Source organism: Oncorhynchus gorbuscha, unplaced genomic scaffold, assembly GCF_021184085.1.
Source record: "Oncorhynchus gorbuscha isolate QuinsamMale2020 ecotype Even-year unplaced genomic scaffold, OgorEven_v1.0 Un_scaffold_717, whole genome shotgun sequence".
In the NCBI taxonomy this organism is placed as follows: domain Eukaryota; kingdom Metazoa; phylum Chordata; class Actinopteri; order Salmoniformes; family Salmonidae; genus Oncorhynchus; species Oncorhynchus gorbuscha.
Window position 1 is genome coordinate 242691 of NW_025745777.1, and position 22676 is coordinate 265366.

At 50.0% G+C, this 22676-nt stretch overlaps 1 pseudogene; it reads right to left on the bottom strand.

Annotated features, from left to right (window-relative positions):
- Positions 1–372: 372 nt before the first annotated feature.
- LOC124019898 lies at positions 373–21396 on the bottom strand (annotated as a pseudogene).
- Positions 21397–22676: the final 1280 nt, after the last annotated feature.

The following is a 22676-nucleotide window of genomic DNA, read 5'->3' on the forward strand; positions in this document are numbered from 1 at the left end:
CCAGTAAAACCCTCAGCAGTGTATTCTCAGTGAGAAGGTTCTCTGATGCGTCTGCTAGTTCCTGTAGTCTCCTGACCGCCTCCCCTAACTGGGACTCTTTATCTCTTGTGCTGCTCCACTAGAGAAGAGCTAAGCCTGAAGGGGAGCAGGCTGCAGCTCGCCATTCTGGGACTGCAGCAGTGTTATTGTGGGTCTCCAGGGCCACGGCTGGAAGGAGCAACCGAAACGTTGGGTTGTTTCGCCACAGCTGGGCCAGTTGATTGGAGAGCTAACGGACTGCACGACCAGGTAATGTCTGGACTTCTCCTTTAGGGATGTTTATCCTCAGTGCCTTGATGAGAACGTGAGGGTAACGGACGGATCCGTCTGCTTTCATTGGCTGGTGGGCGGAGTCGGATGTGCTTCAGGATGAAGCGTAACCAGGGTGGGGAGAGTGATGGGCGTGTCCTCCGGGAACTTGACGGACAGGTGTTTCCTAAGAGACAAAGAGAGTCAGGAAGTAACATTAGATTAGATTTTAGTCTAACTAAATGAGGCATGAGAGGCTGTGGGAAATCTTTCATATTAGTGAATCATGACAACAGGTCTTGTTTAGTACACAGAGAACAGACAACAGGTCTTGTTTAGTGACACAGAGCAACAGCAATCCTATTCAACAACCAGCAATCTTATTGGCTGACAGTGCAACAGTCTATTCAGCAAACAGGCTGTCAGTGCAACCAGCAACAGTCTATTCAACAACAGGTCTTGTTTGGCTACAGAGCAGAGCATCTATTCAACAACAGGTCTTGCTTTAGTGCAACCAGCAATCCTATTCAACAACAGGTCTTGTTTAGCAACACATTGGAACAGTCTATTCAACCAACAGGTCTTGTTTAGTACAACCAACAGTCTATTCGTCAACAGGTCTTGCATTTAGTACACGAGTCTGAGAACAGTCTATTCACAACAGGTCTTGTTTATTTTTAATCAGTAAGAATCAGTTCTATTTGACAACAGGTCTTGTTTAGTACACAGAAAACATTTTCGCTATTCAACAACAGGTCTTGTTTAGTACACAGAGAACAGTCTATTCAACAACAGGTCTTGTTTAGTACACAGAGAACAGTCTATTCAAACACACAACCAAAACCCAGGAGAACAGCTTCTACTACTCAACACCAGGTCTTGTTTAGTACACAGAAACCCTATTCAGCTAGACTAGGTCAGTGCATCAGAATAGGGTGCCTTTTCAACAACAGTGTCTTGCCCTTTGGGCTTATTCAGAGAACAGTCTATTCAACAACAGGTCTTGTTTGACCTACACAGAGAACAGTCTATCTCAGGACAACAGGTCTTGTTTAGTATGACAGAGACAGTCTATTCAACAACAGGTCTTGTTTAGTACAGCAGAGAACAGTCTATTCAACAACAGGTCTTGTTCTAGTACACAGAGAAAAGTCTATTCAACAACAGGTCTTGTTTAGTCACAGAGAACAGTCTATTCAACAACAGGTCTTGTTTAGTACACAGAGAACTGTCTATTCAACAACAGGTCTTCCTCTACTCCCACCCTGTCAGGGCTTAGTACCTCCTCTTTCTAGGGGCTGGTCAAGAGGCTGTGATTCATCAGCTGTTTCCGTCTAGTCACAGAGAACAGTCTATTCAACAACAGGTCTCCCAGTCTCTACTCCCACCATCTGTCAGGGCCCTTGTTTAGGTTCTTCTAGGGGGAACAGTCTGTGATTCAACACAGGTCTTTTTCTACACAGAACAGTCATGACAAATTCAACAACAGGTCTTGTTTCCTACACAGAGAACAGTCTATTCAACAACAGGTCTTGTTTAGTCCACAGAGAAAGTCTATTCAACCAGGTCTTGTTTAGTACACAGAGAACAGTCTATTCAACAACAGGTCTTGTTTAGTACACAGAGAACTGTCTATTCAACAACAGGTCTTGTTTAGTACACAGAGAACAGTCTATTCAACAACAGGTCTTGTTTAGTACACAGAGAACAGTCTATTCAACAACAGGTCTTGTTTAGTACACAGAGAACAGTCTATTCAACAACAGGTCTTGTTTAGTACACAGAGAACAGTCTATTCAACAACAGGTCTTGTTTAGTACACAGAGAAAAGTCTATTCAACAACAGTCTAAGTTCAGGTCATGTACATACAGGTCTGTGTTCTGTCTTACCTGTGTCTGAGGAAGAGGAGGACAGGTATGTCTTCTGTCTTACCTGTGTATTGAGGAAGAGAGGACAGGTGTGTGTTCTGTCTTACCTGTGTCTGAGGAAGAGGAGGACAGGTGTCTGTTCTGTCTTACTAGGCTCTGTGTCTGAGGAATTCTGAGGACAGGTGTGTGTTCTGTCTTACCTGTGTCTGAGGAAGAGGATAACAGGTGTGTGTTCTGTCTTACTGGGCCTTGTTGAGGAAGAGGAGGACAGGTGTGTAATTCTGACTTACCTTGTCTGAGGAAGAGGAGGACAGGGGTGTGTTCTGTCTTACGTCTGTGTCTGAGGCTGGGAGGACAGGTGTGTGTTCTGTCTTACCTGTGTCTGAGGAAGAGGAGGACAGGTGTGTGTTCGGGAACTTACCTGTGTTTCCTAAGAGACAACAGTTCTGTCAGGAAGTAACTGTAGATTGAGGACTAAATGAGGAGGACAGGTGTGTGTTCTGTCTTACAGGTCTGTGTCTGAGGAACAGTACACAAGGAGAGGTCTTGGACACAGTCTATTCAACAACAGGTCTTGTTTAGTACACAGAGGAGGACAGGTGTCTATTCAACCAGGTCTTGTTTAGTACACAGAGAGGACAGTCTATTCAACTTACAGGTCTTGTTTAGGAAGACAGGACAGGTGTGTGTTCTGTCTTACCTGTGTCTGAGGAAGTCTATTCAGGAGGACAGGTGTGTGTTCTGTCTTACCTGTGTCTGAGGAAGAGGACAGGTGTGTGTTCTGTCTTACCTGTGTCTGATTCAAGGAGGACAGGTGTGTGTTCTGTCTTACCTGTGTCTGAGGTACACAGAGGACAGGTGTGTGTTCTGTCTTACCTGTGTCTGAGGAAGAGGAGGACAGGTGTGTGTTCTGTCTTACCTGTGTCTGAGGAAGAGGAGGACAGGTGTGTGTTCTGTCTTACCTGTGTCTGAGGAGTCTAGGAGGACAGGTCTGTGTTCTGTCTTACCTGTGTCTGAGGAAGAGGAGGACAGGTGTGTGTTCTGTCTTACCTGTGTCTGAGGAAGAGGAGGACAGGTGTGTGTTCTGTCTTACCTGTGTCTGAGGAAGAGGAGGACAGGTGTGTGTTCTGTCTTACCTGTGTCTGAGGAAGAGGAGGACAGGTCTTGTTCTGTCTTACCTGTGTCTGAGGAAAGGAGGACAGGTGTGTGTTCTGTCTTACCTGTGTCTGAGGAAGAGGAGGACAGGTGTGTGTTCTGTCTTACCTGTGTCTAGGAAGAGGAGGACAGGTGTGTGTTCTGTCTTACCTGTGTCTGAGGAAGAGGAGGACAGGTGTGTGTTCTGTCTTACCTGTGTCTGAGGAAGAGGAGGACAGGTGTGTGTTCTGTCTTACCTGTGTCTGAGGAAGAGGAGGACAGGTGTGTGTTCTGTCTTACCTGTGTCTGAGGAAGAGGACAGGTGTGTGTTCTGTCTTACCTGTGTCTGAGGAAGAGGAGGACAGGTGTGTGTTCTGTCTTACCTGTGTCTGAGGAAGAGGAGGACAGGTGTGTGTTCTGTCTTACCTGTGTCTGGGGAAGAGGAGGACAGGTGTGTGTTCTGTCTTACCTGTGTCTGAGGAAGAGGAGGACAGGTGTGTGTTCTGTCTTACCTGTGTCTGGGGAAGAGGAGGACAGGTGTGTGTTCTGTCTTACCTGTGTCTGAGGAAGAGGAGGACAGGTGTGTGTTCTGTCTTACCTGTGTCTGAGGAAGAGGAGGACAGGTGTGTGTTCTGTCTTACCTGTGTCTGAGGAAGAGGAGGACAGGTGTGTGTTCTGTCTTACCTGTGTCTGAGGAAGAGGAGGACAGGTGTGTGTTCTGTCTTACCTGTGTCTGAGGAAGAGGAGGACAGGTGTGTGTTCTGTCTTACCTGTGTCTGAGGAAGAGGAGGACAGGTGTGTGTTCTGTCTTACCTGTGTCTGAGGAAGAGGAGGACAGGTGTGTGTTCTGTCTTACCTGTGTCTGGGGAAGAGGAGGACAGGTGTGTGTTCTGTCTTACCTGTGTCTGAGGAAGAGGAGGACAGGTGTGTGTTCTGTCTTACCTGTGTCTGGGGAAGAGGAGGACAGGTGTGTGTTCTGTCTTACCTGTGTCTGAGGAAGAGGAGGACAGGTGTGTGTTCTGTCTTACCTGTGTCTGAGGAAGAGGAGGACAGGTGTGTGTTCTGTCTTACCTGTGTCTGAGGAAGAGGAGGACAGGTGTGTGTTCTGTCTTACCTGTGTCTGAGGAAGAGGAGGACAGGTGTGTGTTCTGTCTTACCTGTGTCTGAGGAAGAGGAGGACAGGTGTGTGTTCTGTCTTACCTGTGTCTGGGGAAGAGGAGGACAGGTGTGTGTTCTGTCTTACCTGTGTCTGAGGAAGAGGAGGACAGGTGTGTGTTCTGTCTTACCTGTGTCTGAGGAAGAGGAGGACAGGTGTGTGTTCTGTCTTACCTGTGTCTGAGGAAGAGGAGGACAGGTGTGTGTTCTGTCTTACCTGTGTCTGGGGAAGAGGAGGACAGGTGTGTGTTCTGTCTTACCTGTGTCTGAGGAAGAGGAGGACAGGTGTGTGTTCTGTCTTACCTGTGTCTGGGGAAGAGGAGGACAGGTGTGTGTTCTGTCTTACCTGTGTCTGAGGAAGAGGAGGACAGGTGTGTGTTCTGTCTTACCTGTGTCTGGGGAAGAGGAGGACAGGTGTGTGTTCTGTCTTACCTGTGTCTGGGGAAGAGGAGGACAGGTGTGTGTTCTGTCTTACCTGTGTCTGGGGAAGAGGAGGACAGGTGTGTGTTCTGTCTTACCTGTGTCTGGGGAAGAGGAGGACAGAGGGGAAGTGATCCACCATGAACTCCCACGGCAGGTCGTTACGCGCCACGTTCACCCTACACACAGAGACAGTATGACGTCACATCCTGTTACTACAGGAAGTTTAACTGGAAACAGTTGAATATCAATGGAATGTAAAAAAAGATAAATAAAATTCAACCCAATTCAGCACGACGTCACAAAATAGAAACAACCCCCCCAGCCAGCCAGCCGGTCAACCAGTCAGACAGCCAGTCAGACTGCCAGTCAGACAGCCAGTCAGACAGCCAGTCAGACAGCCAGCCAGTCAACCAGCCAACCAGCCAGACAGCCAGTCAGTCAGTCAACCAGCCAGCCAACCAGCCAGTCAGACAGCCAGTCAACCAGCCAACCAGTCAGCCAGTCAACCAGCCAGTCAGCCAACCAGCCAGCCAGCCAGTCAGCCAGTCAGACAGCCAGTCAGCCAGTCAGCCAGTCAGCCAGACAGCCAGTCAGACAGCCAGTCAGACAGCCAGTCAGACAGCCAGTCAGACAGCCAACCAGCCAGCCAGTCAGACAGCCAACCAGCCAGTCAGACAGCCAGTCAGACAGCCAGTCAGTCAGACAGCCAGTCAGACAGCCAGTCAGACAGCCAACCAGCCAGCCAGTCAGACAGCCAACCAGCCAGTCAGACAGCCAGTCAACCAGCCAGTCAGCCAGTCAGACAGCCAGTCAACCAGCCAGTCAGACAGCCAGTCAACCAGCCAGTCAGCCAACCAGCCAGCCAACCAGCCAGTCAGACAGCCAGCCAGTCAGCCAACCAGCCAGTCAGCTAACCAGCCAACCAGCGAGCCAGTCAGTCAACCAGTCAGCCAGCGAGCCAGTCAGCCAGCCAGTCAGCCAACCAGCCAGTCAGCCAACCAGCCAGCGAGCCAGTCAGTCAGTCAGCCAACCAGCCAGCCAACCAGCCAGTCAGTCAGCCAACCAGTCAGTCAGCCAGTCAGTCAGCCAGCCACCCAAGCTGCCAGCCAGTCAGCCCTACCTGGCGATGGTGACGGTGCTGTTTCCACGGAACATTCTAGCCAGCTGGATGATGACGTGGTTTAGAACAGAGCAGTAGCCACACCACTGACTGTAGTAGAACAGCACCACATCCTGGAGAACACAACACATTTTATATCCATAACCCCTGACTGTAGTAGAACAGCACCATAACCCCTGACTGTAGTAGAACAGCACCATAACCCCTGACTGTAGTAGAACAGCACCATAACCCCTGACTGTAGTAGAACAGCACCATAACCCCTGACTGTAGTAGAACAGCACCACAACCCCTGACTGTAGTAGAACAGCACCATAACCCCTGACTGTAGTAGAACAGCACCATAACCCCTGACTGTAGTAGAACAGCACCATAACCCCTGACTGTAGTAGAACAGCACCATAACCCCTGACTGTAGTAGAACAGCACCATAACCCCTGACTGTAGTAGAACAGCACCATAACCCCTGACTGTAGTAGAACAGCACCATAACCCCTGACTGTAGTAGAACAGCACCATAACCCCTGACTGTAGTAGAACAGCACCATAACCCCTGACTGTAGTAGAACAGCACCATAACCCCTGTCCATCCTAGAAACCAGAAACCAGTCTGAACTGAACTACAGCGTGTCTTTAAAGGTCTGTCAAATCAAACCACACAGTTATTATGATGTTAATGTCCCTCCCTGCTCCTCCTCTCTCTCTCCCTCCCTGCTCCTCCTCTCTCCCTCCCTGCTCCTCCCTCGCCCTCTCTGCTCCTCCTCTCTCCCTCCCTGCTCCTCCTCTCTCCTGCTCCTCCTCTATCCCTCTGCTCCTCCCTCTCCTGCTCCTCCTCTATCCCTCCCTGCTCCTCCCTCCCCCTCTCTGCTCCTCCCTCTCCTGCTCCTCCTCTATCCCTCTGCTCCTCCCGCTCCTGCTCCTCCTCTCTGCTCCTCCCTCTCCTGCTCCTCCTCTCTGCTCCTCCCTCTCCTGCTCCTCCTCTCTCTGCTCCTCCCTCTCCTGCTCCTCCCTCTCCTGCTCCTCCTCTCTCTGCTCCTCCTCTCTCTGCTCCTCCTCTCTCTGCTCCTCCCTCTCCTGCTCCTCCTCTCTCTACTCCTCCTCTCTCCTGCTCCTCCTCTCTCGCCCTCCCTCTCCTGCTCCTCCTCTCTCTGCTCCTCCTCTCTCCTTCTCTGCTCCTCCCTCTCCCCCTCTCTGCTCCTCCCTCCCTGCTCCTCCACTTTCTACTCCCTCTCCCTGGCAGCCTCCTCTCTCTCTCCTCCCTCCCTCCCTCCCTGCTTCTCCCTCTCCCCTCCTCATTTTCCTCTCTCCTTTCTACTCCCTCTCCCTGGCTGCCTCCTCGCTCTCCTCCCTCCCTCCCTGCTTCTCCCTCTCCCCTCCTCATTTTCCTCTCTCCTTTCTACTCCATCTCCCTGGATGCCTCCTCTCTCTCACCCACCCTCCCTGCTTCTCCCTCTCCCCTCCTCATTTTCCTCTCTCCTTTCTACTCCCTCTCCCTGGCTGCCTCCTCCCTCTCACCCACCCTGTGAGGATCCATGACAGTAGTAAGGAAAGAGGTGGTGGTCAGCTCTGAGATGAGGGGTCTCTTCTGGGGCCTCTCCTCCTCTCTCCTCCCCACCAGGCGTCTCTGCAGTGGGCTGTGGGAGGTGCTAAAGTTCCTGATGAACAACTCTGGAGGGACAAGACGACACACATGGGGTATAAAGCTGTCTATTTTCCCTAGACCTGGCCTGGGTTCAAATACTATTAGAAATCTTTCAAATACTTTGCTTTAGCCTGCCTGGAGTGCCAGATGGGTGGGGTTTGCAGTTTCAGGACGTTTCTATTGGTCCATTAAGCCAGGCAAGCTCAATCAAGCACAGCTGCAGAATTTTTAATGATTTCAAATGGTATTTAAACCCTGGTCTGTTTCCAAGTAGACAGAGACTCTAACAGTAGCTAGTTGACCCAGTAACTCCCCAGAGACTCTGTAACAGTAGCTAGTTGACCCAGTAGCTCCCCAGGGACTCTGTAACAGTAGCTAGTTGACCCAGTAGCTCCCCAGTCTTACCCAGAGACTCTGTAACAGTAGCTAGTTGACCCAGTAGCTCCCCAGAGACTCTGTAACCGTAGCTAGCTGACCCAGTAGCTCCCCAGAGACTCTGTAACAGTAGCTAGCTGACCCAGTAGCTCCCCAGAGACTCTAACAGTAGCTAGCTGACCCAGTAGCTCCCCAGAGACTCTGTAACAGTAGCTAGCTGACCCAGTAGCTCCCCAGAGACTCTGTAACAGTAGCTAGCTGAGCCAGTAGCTCCCCAGAGACTCTGTAACAGTAGCTAGCTGAGCCAGTAGCTCCCCAGAGACTCTGTAACAGCAGCTAGTTGACCCAGTAGCTCCCCAGAAACTCTGTAACAGTAGCTAGCTGATCCAGTAGCTCCCCAGGGACTCTGTAACAGTAGCTAGTTGACCCAGTAGCTCCCCAGAGACTCTGTAACAGTAGCTAGTTGACCCAGTAGCTCCCCAGAAACTCTGTAACAGTAGCTAGCTGATCCAGTAGCTCCCCAGAGACTCTGTAACAGTAGCTAGTTGACCCAGTAACTCCCCAGTCTTACCCAGTGACTCTGTAACAGTAGCTAGTTGACCCAGTAACTCCCCATTCTTACCCAGAGACTCTGTAACAGTAGCTAGTTGACCCAGTAGCTCCCCAGAGACTCTGTAACAGTAGCTAGTTGACCCAGTAGCTCCCCAGAGACTCTAACAGTAGCTAGTTGACCCAGTAACTCCCCAGAGACTCTGTAACAGTAGCTAGTTGACCCAGTAGCTCCCCAGTCTTACCCAGAGACTCTGTAACAGTAGCTAGTTGACCCAGTAGCTCCCCAGAAACTCTGTAACAGCAGCTAGTTGACCCAGTAGCTCCCCAGTCTTACCCAGAGAGTCTGTCTAGCTAGTTGATCCAGTAACTCCCCAGAGACTCTGTAACTCTAGTTGACCCAGTAGCTCCCCAGACTCTGTAACAGTAGCTAGTTGACCCAGCAGTGGGCTGTAGCTAGTTGACCCAGTAACTCCCCAGAGACTCTGTAACAGTAGCTAGTTGACCCAGTAGCTCCCCAGTCTTACCCAGAGACTCTGTAACAGTAGCTAGTTGACCCAGTAGCTCCCCAGAGACTCTGTAACAGTAGCTAGTTGACCCAGTAGCTCCCCAGGGACTCTGTAACAGTAGCTAGTTGACCCAGTAGCTCCCCAGAGACTCTGTAACAGTAGCTAGTTGACCCAGTAGCTCCCCAGAAACTCTGTAACAGTAGCTATCTGATCCAGTAGCTCCCCAGAGACTCTGTAACAGTAGCTAGTTGACCCAGTAACTCCCCAGTCTTACCCAGTGACTCTGTAACAGTAGCTAGTTGACCCAGTAGCTCCCCAGTCTTACCCTGAGACTCTGTAACAGTAGCTAGTTGACCCAGTAACTCCCCATTCTTACCCAGAGACTCTGTAACAGTAGCTAGTTGACCCAGTAACTCCCCAGAGACTCTGTAACAGTAGCTAGTTGACCCAGTAGCTCCCCAGTCTTACCCAGAGACTCTGTAACAGTAGCTAGTTGACCCAGTAGCTCCCCAGAAACTCTGTAACAGCAGCTAGTTGACCCAGTAGCTCCCCAGTCTTACCCAGAGAGTCTGTAACAGTAGCTAGTTGATCCAGTAACTCCCCAGAGACTCTGTAACAGTAGCTAGTTGACCCAGTAGCTCCCCAGAGACTCTGTAACAGTAGCTAGTTGACCCAGTAGCTCCCCAGAGACTCTAACAGTAGCTAGTTGACCCAGTAACTCCCCAGAGACTCTGTAACAGTAGCTAGTTGACCCAGTAGCTCCCCAGTCTTACCCAGAGACTCTGTAACAGTAGCTAGTTGACCCAGTAGCTCCCCAGAGACTCTGTAACAGTAGCTAGTTGACCCAGTAGCTCCCCAGGGACTCTGTAACAGTAGCTAGTTGACCCAGTAGCTCCCCAGAGACTCTGTAACAGTAGCTAGTTGACCCAGTAGCTCCCCAGAGACTCTAACAGTAGCTAGTTGACCCAGTAACTCCCCAGAGACTCTGTAACAGTAGCTAGTTGACCCAGTAGCTCCCCAGTCTTACCCAGAGACTCTGTAACAGTAGCTAGTTGACCCAGTAGCTCCCCAGAGACTCTGTAACAGTAGCTAGTTGACCCAGTAGCTCCCCAGGGACTCTGTAACAGTAGCTAGTTGACCCAGTAGCTCCCCAGAGACTCTGTAACAGTAGCTAGTTGACCCAGTAGCACCCCAGAAACTCTGTAACAGTAGCTAGCTGATCCAGTAGCTCCCCAGAGACTCTGTAACAGCTAGTTGACCCAGTAACTCCCCAGTCTTACCCAGTGTTGTAACAGTAGCTAGTTGACCCAGTAGCTCCCCAGAGACTCTGTAACAGTAGCTAGTTGACCCAGTAACTCCCCATTCTTACCCAGAGACTCTGTAACAGTAGCTAGTTGACCCAGTAACTCCCCAGAGACTCTGTAACAGTAGCTAGTTGACCCAGTAGCTCCCCAGTCTTACCCAGAGACTCTGTAACAGTAGCTAGTTGACCCAGTAGCTCCCCAGAAACTCTGTAACAGCAGCTAGTTGACCCAGTAGCTCCCCAGTCTTACCCAGAGAGTCTAACAGTAGCTAGTTGATCCAGTAACTCCCCAGAGACTCTGTAACAGTAGCTAGTTGACCCAGTAGCTCCCCAGTCTTACCCAGAGACTCTGTAACAGTAGCTAGTTGACCCAGTAGCTCCCCAGAGACTCTAACAGTAGCTAGTTGACCCAGTAACTCCCCAGAGACTCTGTAACAGTAGCTAGTTGACCCAGTAGCTCCCCAGTCTTACCCAGAGACTCTGTAACAGTAGCTAGTTGACCCAGTAGCTCCCCAGAGACTCTGTAACAGTAGCTAGTTGACCCAGTAACTCCCCAGAGACTCTGTAACAGCAGCTAGTTGGCCCAGTAACTCCCCAGTCTTACCCAGAGACTCTGTAACAGTAGCGGTTCCTCTGTGGTCCAGAACGTAGTGCACCTCATCCTTCAGGTTCACGATGGTCGCAAACGACTGTGCGCCATCACCGGTCCCGTTGCCTAGCAACCTTCCTAACTCCCCCAGGCCACCGCCACCCATCTCATCGTTGCCTAGCGCCCCGAGACGCACCGCCAGCGGCCAGTGGAGGGCGGAGTCCAGGATGTAGAACCTGAGCGTCTTATTTGTCCGACACCTCAACCCTTTAATCCCGCCTGCTTCCTGGTCCTGGGAGGACGGGGAGGAGTCCTGGGAGGAGTCCTGGGAGGAGGATGGTGAGGGAGGGGGTGTCCCTAACCCCTCGTTGTCTAGCCCTAGCCCCTGCTGTGGGAGCAGGGAAACCCCTAGCTGTCCCAGAGTTCTACAACAGGCACTATAGCGACCTGACGACGGGCTGTAGCTACTCAGGATGTTACTACAGGCAACCGTCGTCACCGTCGCAGCAACAGGTAGGCAGCATCGTCTGAGGTAGGACTGGAGCACGGCAGCGCCACCTGATGTCTGGGAGGGGAAGGTGCACAGGGGAGAGCGACCCGGATTGGACTGGTTGAGACAAAGCTCACACACCCTGGAGGTGGAGCCTGTGAGGGGGTGTGGCCTGGGCAGAACCACTGAGAGGCAGCAGAGAGGGGGGGACAGGGGCTGGGAGGGTCCACTGTAGTAGTAGTGGTCAGAGGGGTGGTGGTGGTGGTGAGGGGAGTCGCTACAGGAATGGTAGCGAACCGCGACGTCTGCAATCTAGAAGGGGGTCGAAGAGTTCAATTAATGTGGATTTAGACATTCTCATCTTCAGAGATCTGAAGCCGTCTGACTACATTCATCTAGATGGAACAATTCACAACGATGTTCTCGAGCCATGTTTTATTCTTCATCACATCAAAATATTAAACGTTGTAGTAAAATGTTTTTATTTATTTTATTGTAGTTGCGCAGTAGTGGTTGTTGTAAGGGTCGTCGTTGTTGTCGTGGTGACTCACCTGCGTCAGCAGCAGGTCGGGGCCGTGCCCCAGGGGATTGTGGGGCAGGAAGAGCAGGAGGGCAGGGCCTTTGGTCAGTTCCTGCTCCAGAAGGCGGGACTTAGCACCAGTCGGCGCCAGCCATTGGAGGACGGTCTCGCGGTGCTCAAAGACCCAGGAACAGATGCCTCGGTGGCAAAAACCCCAGCTCAGAGGTGAAGTTACGCTCCCAACTAGGGAAAATCTGAAGGGGGAGACGGGGGAGAGAGGGGAGACGGGGGAGAGAGGGAGGAGGCGGGAGAGAGATGGGTCAGGTTAGGATCATCAACGTGGCAGGATAGGATAATTAGGTTAAGAAAAGGGTTAGCTAAAATTGTCCCCTGATCTACAACCAGGTCTGCCCTGGTTTCCACTAATGCGACTCTGGGCCCTGACAAGTCTGTTTGTCACGTGCTGATGACATCACCAATGAGCAGTGAGGAGTTGAAGTGTCGGTAGACAAGGGGGTGGGCGTGTGTCGACTGACCAATGAGGAGTTGGAAGTGTCGGTAGACAAGGGGGTGGGCGTGTGTCGATTGACAAATGAGGAGTTGGAAGTGTCGGTAGACAAGGGGGTGGGCGTGTGTCGACTGACCAATGAGGAGTTGGAAGTGTCGGTAGACAAGGGGTGGGCGTGTGTCGACTGACCAATGAGGAGTTGAAGTGTCGGTAGACAAGGGGGTGGGCGTGTGTCGACTGACCAATGAGGAGTTGAAGGGGGTGGGCGTGTGTCGACTGACCAATGAGGAGTTGAAGGGGACTGTGAGGAGTTGAAGGGGTGTCGACTGACCAATGAGGAGTTGAAGTGTCGGTGCAGGTAGACGGTCTGGTCATCTCTGACTGAGATGGACTCTGCCACCTGTCTACTGGTCACCACCCCGAAACGCACCGCACCACGGAAGTCTGAGGCAGGGAAGAGCAACACTTTCATTCATCTTTTACTTCTCATTTCTATAGTCACAGAACTAGAATGAGTAGAACAGGCCTTGCTATGAATTGGGCAGAGCTTCCAAGTCTGGTCTATTCATTCTATTTCAATGGCTATGACATTCTACTCCGGTGGCAAAAACCCCAGCAGGTAGCGGTTATCAAAGACACTGGATTAGAGGACATACATTTATCCATCAACAACATGGATGTTAATGTTTAGCTTACCTCTCTTCGGGGCTTTAGGGAGTTAGCATGTAGTAGTTAGCTTACCTCTCTTCAGGGCTTTAGGAAGTTAGCATGTAGTAGTTAGCTTACCTCTCTTCAGCAGGCTTAGGTATGTGATGTAGCCGGGAGGCTGAGGAGAAGAGTTGAACTGGAAATAACCAACTTCTCCGGCATCAACAACATGGAAATTAAAATGACTTGGGTTGCAAAAATCTGGTAACTTGCTCTTCAAAGGGAAACCCTTTAGAGGAGTTTTCATGTTTATTCCCTCCTGATTCTGTGAATCCTCCAAACAGGATTTCTGTTCAACCTGAGCATTATGGGAAAGGCTTTCACAGGGAGCAGTAGAAGCAGTCAGCCATGTCAGAAAGACTCACTTTTAATCTAGGTCTTATTACAGGCTAAACCCTGCTAGCAAAACTAACCAGGCTCTCTGTTGTGACAGACAGAGGCACTACAGAAAGGATTAAACAAGAAACTGGCTAAACAGCTCCTCCACAACATAACACCCTCCACCATACTTTAGGACACCTGACCCACAGGTAGCATGTGGACCATTTACCCGGTTCTTAGGTGTCCTACTGTTTTCAGGGATTTAGGAAAGGGTTCCATTTGAGTTAGTGTCACTCATTGTGACATCATTACATGAACTCTTTGTCTTTAGAAAAATAACACCCAAAGCATAACACTCATTTCCTCTTTCTTATTCTTGGCTTTAGGGAGTTATCCCCTTAGTTAGCCCCCCCATTCTTATCCCCTTATTCCCTTCAGCCCCCACCCCCCATTCTTATCTTATTCCCCCCCCCTACCTCTGATAAGACAGGGATTTAGAAGTTATGGTAGGTAGGTAGTAGTTAGCTCAGGATGAACCTCTTCATAGGGAAGCCAGGGGACCCTTGTTAGCCAGAACCAGCAGGGGGGATACAACATGTCAGAGTAGGAGGACTCATTTAGAACCAGACAGGGGGGGGGTACTCTTCAGAGTAGGAGGACCCATGCAGAAGCAGAGGGGGGGATACAACATGTCAGAGTAGGAGGACCCATTTAGAGGAGAAGGGGGGGGGAGTTGAAGTAGGAGGACCCATTTAGAACCAGACAGGGGGGGAAACAACATGTCAGAGTAGGAGGACCCATTTAGAACCAGAGAGGATACAACACAGACCCAACCAGAAATTAGAACCAGACAGGGGGAAACAACATGTCAGACTAGGAGGACCCATTTAGAAAACATGTCAGAGTAGGAGGACCCATTTAGAACCAGACAGGGGGGGCTACAACATGTCAGAGTAGGAGGACCCATTTAGAACCAGAAACCCATGTTAGGAGGACCCATTTAGAACCTGTTTATTCAGAGTAGGAGGACCCATTTCCTGATTCTAGGAGGACCCATTTAGAACCAGACAGGGGGGGGGGGGTACAACTCCAAACAGGATTTAGTTCAGACAGGGGGGGGGGGCATTATGGGAAAGGACCCATTTGACATCACAACATGTCAGAGTAGGAGGACCCATTTAGAGCAGTCAGCCATGTCAGAAAGACCATTTAGAACCAGTCAGGGGGGGGGATCTACAGTAGGAGGACCCATTTAGAACCAGACAGGGGGGGGGTACAACATGTCAGAGTAGGAGGACCCATTTAGAACCAGACAGGGGGGGGATACAACATGTCAGAGTAGGAGGACCCATTTAGAACCAGACAGGGGGGGATACAACATGTCAGAGTAGGAGGACCCATTTAGAACCAGACAGGGGGGGAAACAACATGTCAGAAGGAGGACCCATTTAACCAGGGGGGGGGGAAAGTAGGAGGACCCATTTAGAACCCTCCACAACATGTAAGGAGGACCCATTTAGAACCAGACAGGGGGGGGGATACAACATGTCAGAGTAGGAGGACCCATTTAGAACCAGACAGGGGGGGGGGGGATACACCATGTCAGAGTAGGAGGACCCATTTAGAACCAGACAGGGGGGATACAACATGTCAGGTGTAGGAGGACCCATTTAGAACCAGACTGTAGGGGGGATAACAACATGTCAGAGTAGGAGGACCCATTTAGAACCAGACAGGGGGGGGGGTACAACATGTCAGAGTAGGAGGACCCATTTAGAACCAGACAGGGGGGATACAACATGTCAGAGTAGGAGGACCCATTTAGAACCAGACAGGGGGGGGGTACAACATGTCATCTGTAGGAGGACCCATTTAGAACCTTATCATGTCAGAGTAGGAGGACCCATTTAGAACCAGACAGGGGGGGGGGGGGTACAACATGTCAGAGTAGGAGGACCCATTTAGAACCCAGGGGGGGGGGATACAACATGTCAGAGTAGGACCCATTTAGAACCAGACAGGGGGGGGGGGGATACAACATGTCAGAGTAGGAGGACCCATTTAGAACCAGACAGGGTGGGGGGGATACAACATGTCAGAGTAGGAGGACCCATTTAGAACCAGACAGGGTGGGGGGGGATACAACATGTCAGAGTAGGAGGACCCATTTAGAACCAGACAGGGGGGGGGATACAACATGTCAGAGTAGGAGGACCCATTTAGAACCAGACAGGGGGGGGAAACAACATGTCAGAGTAGGAGGACCCATTTAGAACCAGACAGGGGGGATACAACATGTCAGAGTAGGAGGACCCATTTAGAACCAGACAGGGGGATACAACATGTCAGAGTAGGAGGACCCATTTAGAACCAGACAGGGGGGATACAACATGTCAGAGTAGGAGGACCCATTTAGAACCAGACAGGGGGGGGGGGATACAACATGTCAGAGTAGGAGGACCCATTTAGAACCAGACAGGGGGGATACAACATGTCAGAGTAGGAGGACCCATTTAGAACCAGACAGGGGGGATACAACATGTCAGAGTAGGAGGACCCATTTAGAACCAGACAGGGGGGATACAACATGTCAGAGTAGGAGGACCCATTTAGAACCAGACAGGGGGGGGATACAACATGTCAGAGTAGGAGGACCCATTTAGAACCAGACAGGGGGGGGGGGGGGGATACAACATGTCAGAGTAGGAGGACCCATTTAGAACCAGACAGGGGGGGGGATACAACATGTCAGAGTAGGAGGACCCATTTAGAACCAGACAGGGGGGGTACAACATGTCAGAGTAGGAGGACCCATTTAGAACCAGAGGGGGGGTACAACATGTCAGAGTAGGAGGCAGGGGGGATACAACATGTCAGAGTAGGAGGACCCATTTAGAACCAGACAGGGGGGGGATACAACATGTCAGAGTAGGAGGACCCATTTAGAACCAGACAGGGGGGATACAACATGTCAGAGTAGGAGGACCCATTTAGAACCAGACAGGGGGGGGGGATACAACATGTCAGAGTAGGAGGACCCATTTAGAACCAGACAGGGTGGGGGGGATACAACATGTCAGAGTAGGAGGACCCATTTAGAACCAGACAGGGGGGGGGGGGATACAACATGTCAGAGTAGGAGGACCCATTTAGAACCAGACAGGGGGAAACAACATGTCAGAGTAGGAGGACCCATTTAGAACCAGACAGGGGGGATACAACATGTCAGAGTAGGAGGACCCATTTAGAACCAGACAGGGGGATACAACATGTCAGAGTAGGAGGACCCATTTAGAACCAGACAGGGGGGGGGGATACAACATGTCAGAGTAGGAGGACCCATTTAGAACCAGACAGGGGGGATACAACATGTCAGAGTAGGAGGACTCATTTAGAACCAGACAGGGGGGGGGGGGATACAACATGTCAGAGTAGGAGGACCCATTTAGAACCAGACAGAGGGGGGATACAACATGTCAGAGTAGGAGGACCCATTTAGAACCAGACAGGGGGGGGGGATACAACATGTCAGAGTAGGAGGACCCATTTAGAAACAGACAGGGGGGGGATACAACATGTCAGAGTAGGAGGACCCATTTAGAACCAGACAGGGGGGGAAACAACATGTCAGAGTAGGAGGACCCATTTAGAACCAGAAAGGGGGGGGATACAACATGTCAGAGTAGGAGGACCCATTTAGAACCAAACAGGGGGAGACAGACTAGATTCTCTCTCTCAATATAAAATTAATAGACTAGATTCTCCCTCTAGATATAAAATGAATAGACTAGATTCTCCCTCTAGAACAGGTAGATGACAGGGTATAGATATAGAGCAACTAGACTATATCTAATTTAACTTCACTAGAACAGGCAGATGACAGACTAGTTGCTCTATATCTATACCCTGTCATATACCTGTTCTAGTGCAGTTAAATGAGATAGATATAAAACAATAGATATAAAACAACTAGACTATACCATATCTCATTTAACTGCACTAGAACAGGTAGATGACAGGGTATAGATATAGAGCAACTAGACTATATCTCACTTAACTCTGCTAGAACAGGTTGGATGACAGGATATAGAGCAACTAGACTACCTCCTTTTCCTCTTGTAGAACAGGTGGATGACAGGGTATAGATATAGAGAGACAACCTCTTGTAGAACAGGTGGATGACTAGATATCTAGACTATATCTTTACCTCTTGTAGAACAGGTGGATGACAGGATATTGGTAGAAGCTCTTCTGTTTCCTGCATTTCCCCTGGCTCCACCAACAGTTCACTGCCACAAACTGCACCTGTACAAACAGACAGCAGAGGCAGGTTAAGACCACAGCACACCACCTGTACAGACCAGGAGTCCCATTTAGAAACAGAATAAGACCACAGCACACCACCTGTACAGACCAGGAGTCCCATTTAGAAACAGAGACAGGTTAAGACCACAGCACACCACCTGTACAGACCAGGAGTCCCATTTAGAAACAGAGACAGGATAAGACCACAGCACACCACCTGTACAGACCAGGAGTCCCATTTAGAAACAGAGACAGGATAAGACCACAGCACACCACCTGTACAGACCAGGAGTCCCATTTAGAAACAGAGACAGAATAAGACCACAGCACACCACCTGTACAGACCAGGAGTCCCATTTAGAAACAGAGACAGGATAAGACCACAGCACACCACCTGTACAGACCAGGAGTCCCATTTAGAAACAGAGACAGGATAAGACCACAGCACACCACCTGTACAGACCAGGAGTCCCATTTAGAAACAGAGACAGGATAAGACCACAGCACACCACCTGTACAGACCAGGAGTCCCATTTAGAAACAGCTTCACAATTGTATACAGTAACTAGGAGGTGTATTGAGTTGTACTGTCTACAGTAGAAACAGACTGGCACCCAGACTATATAGCACCATACTGTAGCTGTGCAATAGACCAGGGGTGTATTCATTAGTCAAAAACCGTTGCATAAACATTTGGTCTGTTGCAAAACATTTTGCAACAGAATCCTCTTCCTCCAAATGGAAAACATTTTGCAACAGAAACCTCTTCCTCCAAATGGAAAACATTTTGCAACAGAAACCTCTTCCTCCAAATGGAAAACATTTTGCAACAGAAACCTCTTCCTCCAAATGGAAAACATTTTGCAACAGAAACCTCTTCCTCCAAATGGAAAACATTTTGCAACAGAAACCTCTTCCTCCAAATGGAAAACATTTTGGAACAGAAACCTCTTCCTCCAAATGGAAAACATTTTGGAACAGAAACCTCTTCCTCCAAATGGAAAACATTTTGCAACAGAAACCTCTTCCTCCAAATGGAAAACATTTTGCAACAGAAACCTCTTCCTCCAAATGGAAAACATTTTGCAACAGAAACCTCTTCCTCCAAATGGAAAACAAGTTTCTATACAACAAATTCAAGTAGGTCCCACCCGGTTTGCTTCCTGAGCAATAAACGGTTTCCATTGCAAAAAGTTTTGCAAACGTCTGTGACTAATGAATACAACCCTGTTCTGAAATATACTGTTCTGAACCAACCCTCAGCACGATAAGCCAGTCCACAATGTGCAGTTCCCTGCCTGTCTGGCCAGCCTCCGGGCGACCTCTTGGCGAGTGGCGATGGAGTGTGAGCGTGTGTATGTGCTCGTGTTTTCCTGCGTGTGTGTGCTCATTCGTGCGTGTGTGCATACATTCCTGTGTGTGTGTGTGTGTGTGTGTGTGTCATTCGTGCGTGTGTGCGTACATTCCTGTGTGCGTGTGTGTGTGTATGTGTATGTGTGTATGTGTATGTGTATGTGTATGTGTATGTGTATGTGTGTGTGTGTGTGTGTGTGTGTGTGTGTGTGTGTGTGTGTGTGTGTGTACCTGTTGGACCAGCCTCCGGGCGACCTCCTGGACCTCGTGGCGAGCGGCGATGGAGTGAGCACACCAGGGAGCGTAGAAGAAGATGACGGACACCTCTGCCGCGCCCCTCAGCCTCTCCACCTGCTCCAACTGACCCAGGTACAGGTCCACTACAGGGGCCTCGGCAGAGAAGAACCTCACCGGGGGACGCGCCGACGCAACCACATTCTTAGCCCGGCTAGGAGGGAGAAGAGGGACGGAAGGGGGTGTCAGAGAGAGAGAGATAAAGAGGAGGGATGGAAGGGGGTGTCAGAGAGAGAGAGATAAAGAGGAGGGATGGAAGGGGGTGTCAGAGAGAGAGAGATAAAGAGGAGGGATGGAAGGGGGTGTCAGAGAGAGAGAGATAAAGAGGAGGGATGGAAGGGGTGTCAGAGAGAGAGAGATAAAGAGGAGGGATGGAAGGGGGTGTCAGAGAGAGAGAGATAAAGAGGAGGGATGGAAGGGGGTGTCAGAGAGAGAGAGATAAAGAGGAGGGATGGAAGGGGGTGTCAGAGAGAGAGAGATAAAGAGGAGGGATGGAAGGGGGTGTCAGAGAGAGAGAGATAAAGAGGAGGGATGGAAGGGGGTGTGAGAGAGAGTTGAGATAAAGAGGAGGGATGGAAGTCTTATCTAGGCCTTCCTCATTCTAAGGGATGTCAGGTGTTGTCAACTAGCCTACCTGGTTAAATAAAGGTGATCTCAAGGCCTACCTGGTTAAATAAAGTTGTTCTCAACTAGCCTACCTGGTTAAATAAAGGTGTTCTCAACTAGCCTACCTGGTTAAATAAAGGTGTTCTCAACTAGCCTACCTGGTTAAATAAAGGTGTTCTCAACTAGCCTACCTGGTTAAATAAAGGTGTTCTCAACTAGCCTACCTGGTTAAATAAAGGTGTTCTCAACTAGCCTACCTGGTTAAATAAAGGTGTTCTCAACTAGCCTACCTGGTTAAATAAAGGTGTTCTCAACTAGCCTACCTGGTTAAATAAAGGTGTTCTCAACTAGCCTACCTGGTTAAATAAAGGTGTTCTCAACTAGCCTACCTGGTTAAATAAAGGTGTTCTCAACTAGCCTACCTGGTTAAATAAAGGTGTTCTCAACTGGCCTACCTGGTTAAATAAAGGTGTTCTCAACTAGCCTACCTGGTTAAATAAAGGTGTTCTCAACTAGCCTCCCTGGTTAAATAAAGGTGTTCTCAACTAGCCTCCCTGGTTAAATAAAGGTGAAATAAATAAAAAATATATAAAAAATCTACTCAGGAATGCTGTTCGACCCCAGCGCAGCTGTAATCAACAGTGTCTCGGATCTGATGGCTAAACCATAACTATCAGCTATTGGAACATAGCCCACTGTTAAAGTTACAACTTCAGCCTAAGACAGATAGCTAGATCAGGGGGTTTTACCTCTCCTCTGGGACCCCCAGTTGGCTAGACAGATAGCTAGATCAGGGGTTTTACCTCGGGGACCCCCAGTTGTTTTTGATCTATTCCAGAGTAAGCACACCTGATTCAACGAATCATCAAGCCGTTGTGAATTAGGTGAGCTTGTTCAGGGACACAACAAAACTGTGAAATGCCTGGTGGTTTGTCACTAAAAACCACAGATATCTCCCGGCAGTTTATCAGCCATCCGAACGATGTTTACCTACCTGCAGGTAAATGTAACGGCCAGTAGTAGCAGGACGCTCAGCAGTATCGCCCCGCAGACAAGCACTGGTCTCCGGGCCATCAGACTAGAAACCTGCCTAAGAGACTGCCGCAGCCACCGAAGCATTACAGGGAACTACCCGGCTATCCCTCCCATCGGATCTACACGCCCTGGCGGTACAAGGCCATTCAGCTAGCGGGCGGGGAGGTTATAGGTTCCGCGAGGCGCGGTAGGGTTATTGTAGGTTCCGTAGGTTGCACATTTATAGTGTTTTAGGCAGAGTTTAGTTCAAACACGAACAAGCCAACCTTCCTTCCCCACGTAGACTTAGTTACTTCCGCAATGACGCTGCTCCACGTCAAGGGAGCGTCGGGAAGTGAATCGGTCAAATCGGAAAAGTAGAATCGGTTGAATTTATTGTAGAAGTAGTTCAATATTCAATCAGAACACAAGTGTCTTAAACTATGAATTTACTCCATTGCTTATAGTTCTAAATGGATACGTATTGCATCGTAAAAAGTAAGGTGGTTGTCGTGTTATGAATGGTTTCGTAATTGTCAGATTGTCTCTCAAACTGCAAAACCGCAGCTGCCGTATCTGTGGTATTACTGTCAGAGACCGCTAGGTCGGGTTCGTTCTCCACTGCAATGCTTTCTCAGAGTTTTGGGTATCGCAGCCGAATTTCAAGGCGAGACTGACTAATACAAATAATATTGCATAATAAATACTCGATATTATTTGTAGATATTATTTGTTTTTCGATATTATTCAGTCGGTCACAATTTCAGTCAGTTGGTCACAACTGACACATGACGGTTTGAATCAGTCATTCTTTCATTTTTATTTATTTAAGTAGGCGAGAACAAATTCTTATTTACAGAGACGGCCTACCGGGGAGCAGCGGGATAACTGCCTTGACAGAGACGGCCTACCGGGGAGCAGCGGGATAACTGCCTTGACAGAGACGGCCTACCGGGAGCAGCGGGATAACTGCCTTGACAGAGACGGCCTACCGGGGAGCAGCGGGATAACTGCCTTGACAGAGACGGCCTACCGGGGAACAGCGGGATAACTGCCTTGACAGAGACGGCCTACCGGGGAACAGCGGGATAACTGCCTTGACAGAGACGGCCTACCGGGGAGCAGCGGGATAACTGCCTTGACAGAGACGGCCTACCGGGGAGCAGCGGGATAACTGCCTTGACAGAGACGGCCTACCGGGGAGCAGCGGGATAACTGCCTTGACAGAGACGGCCTACCGGGGAGCAGCGGGATAACTGCCTTGACAGAGACGGCCTACCGGGGAGCAGCGGGATAACTGCCTTGACACAGAGACGGCCTACCGGGGAACAGCGGGATAACTGCCTTGACAGAGACGGCCTACCGGGAACAGCGGGATAACTGCCTTGACAGAGACGGCCTACCGGGGAGCAGCGGGATAACTGCCTTGACAGAGACGGCCTACCGGGGAGCAGCGGGATAACTGCCTTGACAGAGACGGCCACCGGGGAGCAGCGGGATAACTGCCTTGACAGAGACGGCCTACCGGGAGCAGCGGGATAACTGCCTTGACAGAGACGGCCTACCGGGGAACAGCGGGATAACTGCCTTGACAGAACCAC